Below are 8,826 nucleotides of genomic sequence, written 5' to 3'. Positions count from 1 at the left end.
CTCTCTCTCTCTCTCTCCTGAAACCATAGACCATAGAGCAGTACAGTGCATACTCATACCATCTCAGTTAACCTAATCTAGAAAATATCTTACAGGCATGTCCAGAAGTTTGTTTCTAAGATGATTTTAAATATAATAATCAAGATTAACCACCACAGAAATGTAACTATTTATTGAAAAATAAAATAATAATGATAATGAGAGGGGGATTTCTGTCCGATGCCTTGAGCCCCTAACCGTGTGAAGATGGCCTTCAAGGACAATATTTGGAAAATTCTCTAAATCCACTGCAGACAGGGAAACTGACCATGCATGTGGTGCCAGTCCACTGTCACGTAGATATGACTTCAGTCCTCTATCCAAGTCAGGTTGTATTTAAATGGCCATCTCTGTTAAAGAAAACTCTACTATTTGGAAGTCAACACATGATTTTCCATAGCAGTCCTACTTTAGAATTAAAATTATGTGAAAGAAGTCCTTAATATGACTTAAGATTCCCAACTAATTTTCAGCAATAGGGTTCTAACACCAGAATGACTCTATTGGGAGTGCTGATTTGGTCTGTGTCACAATCGAGTGTGCTATTTAACAGCACCATCTGTGTAATCAGTCTGAAGTTATGAAACAGAAATTTTGACAGGAGGTAGAATATTCATTCCTCATTTTGCATGGCTGAAAGCACAGAAATGTACCATGAAGGCATGAACAGAGATGGAGGAATTTCTAACCAGCTCATGGTGAGGGAAAGTGTTGGAAAATGATTTGGGGCTGGGAGATAATTTAATGACACATTGGTCTGCTTTGACATTTCCAATATAACTTCTTTTCAGTTGGAGCCAAAAGGAACATCTTTATAAGTAGAGTCCTTCATGGATGCAGTGGTGTTGGCCATTGTCTTAGCTTCCTTGTGCACCTGGGTCCCAAAGCAGCAGACAGCCATTTGCTGCCTTGAGGGAAAACAAACAAACAAACAAAAAAACAAAAAACCCTGATGTAGCACAGCTCAAGATATTATCTCTTGGGATCTGATGGTTGCAGATGCTGTTTATCCTGGAGTGAGGAAGAACTGAAGTCTGTGTGTTTCTTCTGAGAATTAAAGAGCAACCCAGAACATAGGAATGGTCAAGCTTGATTTCTTCCGTTAACATTCTTCCTTAGCCTTGTCCCAAATTAGAGTAGTGTGTCCTTGAACTCATGATATAATCAAAGTTCACAGTGAGCTCATGTTCCTCGTGTTTCCATATCCCAAGTGCTAGGATTATAGGCATGTGCCACTAAACCTAACACACTAACCCTTTCCCCTCCTCTGTCTTTCCTTCCTAAGACCTTTTTATTTTTTTCATGCTTGAGTTTTTGAGAGGATTAGGAATGGATGGACAGAGCAGCCCAAGAAAATCACAAATGGCTTTTGTCCCAAATCTGAATGAATCCTTCCTGGGAATTCTCAGAACCTACCTGTTTATTCTTTAGTAAAAAGAAGACATAATTTGCCATTTACACGTGTCGAGGGACATAAGATTTGTCTGTAATTTGAATTTCAATTATCAAAAAGATTAATAAACTGGCTATGTTAAATTTAATATTTATCATTAATATAAAGCACTGCCTCAAAGGAGGCATGCCTTTTATAAACCTAATAACCAGGGTCTGGGGAGATGGCTCAGCAGTTAAAAGCCCTGGTTTCTTTTCCAGAGGACCTAGGTTTTACAAAGCAACTCAGAACTGTTGATAATTCCAGTGCCAGGGTATCCAATGCCCTTCTCTGGCCTCCTTGGGCAGTGAACAGACATGGTGCAGGCATAAGTGCATAAAGAATATCCATTCACACAAAACAGAAGTAAAAGTTAAAAAATAAAACTGATGACCAAACCTGTCATTTACGATCCTTATATATTAGAAACAAATTTATCTACTTAGCTTTCTTCTCAACAGAACTTCAGGCTTTTGTATGTTCTTTATTGCATCACTTCATGAACAGGCAGGACACAAAAATGTTTAGGCTTTTGTCTCTCTAGCAGCCCATTCTTCAATGTAGATGTTGGATAAAGTGGTTATTTAGATGCCTTCTAAGGTACAAATCTACAGTATTCATAAACATAGTAATCAAGTCAATGTAATGCATGTATAAATTTTATTTTTGCCTCTGTGAATACATTAGAAAATGTCATTTTTAGCTCCTCTGATATCCACCTTTATGTTGAAGATATGCATAGCTCAATCAAAGAACAGGTAGATGTTCCTATTCCTAGGAGTATTAGAATGCTCCCACTTCAGGAGAAACATGCAAAGATAGATACTATTTGGCTTTTTAATATCTATTAATTTCCACTTTTAAAAGAACATTTCTATTGAGACATAATTGACACAGTATTTGGATTTTATAGTGCATCTTTATAATATAAACCCTTTAACAGTATCAAGCATATTCACAGGACTGTGTAACATTTACAGGAATTTGGCAATATTCCATCATTCCCATAAAGAAGCTGTGTGCCAATGAGATCACTCATCTCTCCTTAATCTTCTCAACCTCTCGGCAACCACTTACCTACTTCCTACATCTATGGTTTTACCTATTCTACACATTTCACCTAAGTGAAATCATTCAGTAACTGGTTTCTTTGAATTTCCCTGATGTTTTTAAGGTTTGGGAACTTTGTAACATCTGTAATTCATTCTTTTATTGCCAGTTAATATTGTATTGTATGGATATATGATGACTACATTCATCCTTTTGGTCCATGGATAGATATTGGAATTGGTTCAGTTGTTGAATATAATAAACCATACTCTATGGATATGTATAGGTATGCTCATATGTAAATATATGTTTATTTCTCTGAGGCAAATACATAGGAATGAATTGTCCAGTAACAGTATAACTCCATATTTGACCTCTTAAGGATGGTAAGACTGTTTTCCAAATGAAGTGGTATCTTGTGGTGCTGATCTGTACTTCTCTGATGGCTGATGGTGTTTCCTTTAGATTGTGGTCATTTGCATGCATCCATTAGAGTGATCTCTACTCACACTCTCTACCCACTTTTTTTTATTATTACTTTTTTTAAATTTTCTTTATTTACATTACAAATGCTATCCCGAAAGTTCCCTATACCCCCCCCTCCCGCCCCTGCTCCCCTACCCACCCACTCCCACTACTTGGCCCAGGCCTTACCTTGTGCTGGGTCATATAAAGTTTGCAAGATCAAGGGGCCTCTCTTCCCAGTGATGGCCGATTAGGCCATCTTCTGATACATATGCAGCTAGAGACACAAGCTCAGGGGGTACTGGTTAGTTCATACTGTTGTTCCACCTACAGCGTTGCAGCCCCCTTCAGCTCCTTGTCTCTACCCACTTTTAAATTAGGCTGTGAGTCTTTGTATTGTCAAGTTGGAAAGAGTGACTTCTGTAGTCTAGCAGCAAGTTTATCTCATGTCTATGATTTGAATTTCTTCTAGACTGTAGATTGTCTTTTCATGCCCTTGGTGGTGTCCTTTGATGCATGAATGATTTTCATTTTGATGAAGTCCAATTTATCTCTTTTTTCTTTTATTGCTTGTGCTTTTGATGTGGTATGCACAAAGATGTAAAACTGAAACAAGCTACTATTGCATAAAACACTTAAAATTTAACCTATTCATTCAGACATAGGTAAACCAGACCCACAAGTCAATTACAATTGAGAGCACTCTTGACACACTTGGGGACTGTTCATATCTTCAGGCCACAGGACACTTTGTCCATTCCCCTTGTCTAGTCATTAGTCCAGATTGCATGAAGACGTTAAAGATGTAACTGTTAATTATTTGAAGAATTACTTATGTTCTAGGGACTGTAAATCAGCTGGAAAACATGCTGAGCTCAAGTTCACAGCGGAGAGACCCTGGTGTTATTTGCTTGTGACTCACCCATATAGAGAGTCTTTTTAATAGTATCTAGCACTTCTTGAATATTTTAAGAAACTCAATTAACTCTTGAACAGCTGGATCATCATTTAATCCTGTTCCCCTTGGCCTGCCATGGCCTTCTGTAAAATGATACCTATTAATTCAAATTGCGAGCATTGTATCTCACTATGCTTTGTATTTCCCAGATTGAATGCAGTGCTTTGAAGAAATGCAAAGTTAATTTCTAGCTTTTGGGGGTGGAAAGATTTTCTTCCTGCTTGCAAAAGTATGCTTTTATACCTTAAAAGCCTAAAATGAATTTTCTTTTTGAATGAAAATATTATTTAAAAATATATTTTAAAAGAAAACTAAGCATTTTCGTCTCTTACCACTCAGATGAAGTATTCCCCTTTGCATATTTTATCTACCTTACTCTCTTCTTATGTGTTTTTACTCATTAAAACCCTGATAAAGGTACTATTTGCCAGCAATATTTGAATGTCTCATCAAGAGACTGTCCAAGAGAACGTCATCTTTATAGGTTAGAGGGCTACAGATTTAAAAAGTGGCTTTGCTCTAAGGCAAGCAGTACTGCCCTATTCACGGAGATGGACTAAAAAATGGGAACAATAGTCTATTACCTCATTTTCCCTTGGAATTATAGGCTCCTTCCGTCTTCTGGCTGCCCACTCTCTGTGCTTGCTCAGCACCCCTGTCCCTCATCCTAGGGAAAATAATGGCTGTGTCCTTCCTTGGGGCTATGTAATTTGGCTGCTGACTCTCATATTCAACATCTTCCCATACTCTCCACTCTCCATCTAGCTGTGGTCCAGACACCATAGCCAAGACAATTCTTTCCTCTGAGCTTTTCACTTGCCCTTCCTTCCATCTTGAACACTCTGTACTTGGAGCGCTGACATTTGGCTTCTTAACGCTCATGGCTCAGCTAGGTGGTATTTTAGTATAAACTTCAAAGATTATTCTAACTCAGCTGATCTCTCCAGTCCTTTCCCACCTCACTCAGATCACCTCCCACCTTTCCCCCATTATAGCTTCAGTACAGTGGATGAAATTTCATGACATAAAAGCAGATATATGTCTGGGTTTGTTTACTGTCTGCTTACCCTCTGCAAGGGTACTTCATGAAGGATGACTTCTGTCTTTTTCTCTATTGTAAACTGGTCCCCAATCATTACTTATGGCTTAGGTGGCTCTCTAATGTTTGATGAATGAGTGAAATACTATGCAGAAGTAGTGCTAGATTTTGTAGGCTATGCTAATGTCTTTTTCCTCCCTCTTTCTCTTCTAAGCTGAAATGTATGTGTTTGTGCAGGAAAGCATGCAAAATGTTGCTTGCCAACAGCAAGGCAAGGTGTATCATTTCTTTAAGAAGAAACCGTGATGTTGTGTGTAATATAATAGGCATACCCATGGGAAACACTTTCCTGCATAGTCAATGCTATTTCATATAGTTGGATGGGGATAAGCTTTGAATGTGAAATGACTCTCATGAGCTCCTGTGCTTGAACACCTGATCCTAGGTTAGCTGTATTGCTTTGGGTGGTTGTGGGAACTTTCAGGAATGGTGCCAACCTGACAGATGTAAGAATATGAAGGAGATTTTTGTGGGGCGTGGTCATCTCTGCTTCCTCTCTAGCTCTTGGAACTTTTAGGATGTGCCAAGGTGTAAGCAAGCTGCTGCCTCACATGCATTCAGATGCTTTGGTTGCCATGTCTTCCCAGCAACACTGCCTTATTTTCTTAGGATTCTACGCCAAAATAGATCTTTCCTCCCTTGAGTGACTTTTCTCAACGTTTTATAACAGTGACCAGCAAAGTAGATGACACAGAGGGCTTGCTTTAGAACTGTATGTAGTCTAATATAAACCCGATATAATATCATTTATACAATACATTCTGTTCTATGATCACGTGGTGCATTTCTCAGCCTGATTTTGTCAACCTGGAGAAAGCTGGAGTGAAGAAACCAAAGCAAGATATCCTGATATGTGGTTGTACATAGAGTGGCAAAAATAATAGCCAGTTGTGATGGATTTGAAAAGGATTTAAGAGAAAGTAGAATGCTTGTTGTCTCTGAAAATTGTAGGTGAAGAGCCATTTTCTCCTAAGGTCGGCTTTCCTGGAAACCAATTGTCACTTCTCTGTCAATTTCAACCCCACACCGTATAGATGGATGTGCAGTCATTCTCAATCATCCGGGTCGGCTACAGAAGCCAAGAAATCCATTTAAAAATAGATGTCTGGTCTAGTCCAACAAGGTGGAAAAAAATAACTGACAATAATCCTTTATCTTAGAGGACCCAAGTGTTCTTTGTTTCCCCTGGGTACAGAGGTACTTTTAGAACAAAACTTTTACCTCCTTGTCACTCCAGGATGGTGTGCTGAGGTCAAATGTGGGGTTCTTATCCCCTCTTAAGCTTTTCCCTCTGTACTATTCACACTTTTCTCAGGATAAGGGCAGGGTTGTACAGCCACACAGTTCAGCTTTCATTTCAAGGTGGGATACCTGGCAACAGGAAAAATCCTGTTGAGACTGAGGAATGGTGTGGCAGGTTATCCATGTGGATGCGAGGTTCTGGCTCTCAGTGTTCCTCAAGGCGGCAGATGGAGATGTACGATCAGTTTAGCTGGACACAGGAGAGGGGGATGAGATGAGGAAGAGGCAGAGGGCAAGGACATACTATCAAGGATTAACAAGCTGAGGGTGGCTCAGGCCAGAGCACTGCATTGAGTCCTGATTGCCTGGGGTTTTACTTCTAAGGAAGCAGGCATAATCTCAATGTAAGAGAAGACACAAAGAGAAACTGTGGGGATAATATTACTAGACTTTCAGTCAACATTTCTTTTTAAAGCCATTTTCTCATCCTTGTAACCAAAGAGCTAAAAAGAAACAGGTTGATTTATATTTACAATTTTATTGGTTATAATGAATATGCAAAGTAATGAGTTTTCTGAGGATGTGTTCATCCATACTTCTGGGTAACTCACCCATCTCTGTGGTTCCTATCTCTGCTGTACTGTTCTAGAAGATAAGAATGGGTTGACCTTGGCGGTGCTTTAGAGGATACAGCCCATCACAGCTGGGAAAGCCCAATGGTGGGAGACCTGCTTGCTCACATCTCCACATCAAGGAATGCCAGCACACACCTGAGTCTTTTAATTCTCCCTTCTTTCCAGGCTGGCATCACTTTAGGCCAGTTCTTCTCCCTCTCGTTAATCCTCCGTGGAAATGTCCTAATAGATACAGACAAAGGTGCTTCATGCTAATGTCATAGGCATTACTATATATTTGTATTTATATTCAGATCCACTCACCATAAAGAGAAAATGGACCATCACAGTGGTTTCTTCTCTGCCCCCCTCTTGTCTCTGTCCCTCTGTCTCTGTCTGTTGCTATCTTCTGAGTTGGAATAACTTGATATAGTTAAGACTGACCAAGAACTTATAATTCACCTGCCTCAGCCATCCCAGTAGTGGAGTTACAGGTATGTGCCACCATGCTTATGAAAGTGGTTTGTTTTAAATATGATTTTAAACTTTTTTTAATTGGTTCTCTAAGAATTTCACATCATGCACCTTAATCTCACTGATATTCCCCTCCCCTCATTCCTGCCATCCACCCTTGCAACTTCCCCCAACAGAGAAAAAAGAATCTCATTGTAGAAGCTGTAGTGTGTGACAGTGTGTTCCACAGTATACCCTTTTGCCCATACTTCTTTGCTTGAAAATGGTCATTGAAATGACTCATTTGTCTGGTAAAAGTCCTCTGGCTTCTGCTACATTATCAATACTGGAACTTCACAGGGACTCCTCTCAGATATCCTGTCCTTGTCATGGAGATCTTGCAGCTTTGGATCTGCAGGACTGGCCTCTTCATGCACTCTAACATTTCACCTATGGGGTAGATTTTGGATTGGGCCACCTCAAAGCCTTGAATCCGGGCCTGAGAGGTATCTGAGCTGGTCAGCCAGCTAGCCCTCCCACTCTCACCCTCTCAGAGCCAACTCACTAGCAACTAGGGCTGTTCCTTGACTACCCTCGAGTCTCCAGTTCTCTCTTCATTATGCCCAGATTTTTTTTGTTTCTTTCTCTTCTATTTCTCCACCACTCACTTGTTCTTCTTAGTGGCATTTAAGGTCTCTGAGTGTTCAGTGTCATCTCAGGGGTGGTCTCAGGAGTTCTATGTCCTTCTTGTGCATTATGATCAGGCAGGGGTCATCTCAGGAATGGTCTGCTACCCTCCTTGGGCCTGTGTGGCTCGGGACCTGGTAGTCACCTCAGGCTAGCTCCCTGTCTGGGCACCATGGCCCTAGTCTGGTGATCTCTGGTCTGGTGGTCTCTGCTCTGGTGGTTGTCTCCACCTGCCCTAATGACTTCTTGGGAGTGTAGTCTGTCTATGACTCACTCCTCTTGTCTGGAGCCTGTGGTCCCAGGTTGGGTTTTTCTTAGTCTTCAGCTTGGTCACTGTCCTGGGAGCCCATCTGAACCTGCCTGGCACTGGACTGGTCATCCTCTCAGGCTTCCTTTTAAAGGAAAATTTCGGCCATTCATTATTCAGATGTTCATAGGTAAGAACACTGAGCGTAGACATAGCCTCTCTGTCACTTACTGACACACACATGACACAGCAGTCACACCTGCAATGCTTCTAGGGGCAGGACAAAAGTGACTTTTAAAGACTCTATTATTGAAATGAAAATATCTTTAACATCTCCCAGCCCAATGTGATGCTGACTTGTGTTAATTATGCAGCAGAAGCTTTTAAATGTTTTATTTGTGTGACTTATTATTATCTCCAATACTTCTATGAAGTAGGTCTGACCTTTGTCCTCATTTTGGTTTTGAGACATTTTGTACTTGAGGCAAACTGAATGAGTTATGGAAATGAAAAATTGAAATCAAAGATGGCAATGGAGTC

The 8,826-nt window shown here is 40.3% G+C and overlaps 1 pseudogene; it reads right to left on the bottom strand.

Moving 5' to 3' along the window:
• Window positions 1–8,443: 8,443 nt before the first annotated feature.
• On the bottom strand, window positions 8,444–8,567 carry LOC115064141 (annotated as a pseudogene).
• Between the last annotated feature and the right edge of the window lie 259 nt (window positions 8,568–8,826).

Source organism: Mus pahari, chromosome 5, assembly GCF_900095145.1.
Source record: "Mus pahari chromosome 5, PAHARI_EIJ_v1.1, whole genome shotgun sequence".
In the NCBI taxonomy this organism is placed as follows: Eukaryota; Metazoa; Chordata; class Mammalia; order Rodentia; family Muridae; genus Mus; species Mus pahari.
This window is presented reverse-complemented; position numbering and strand designations above follow the sequence as displayed.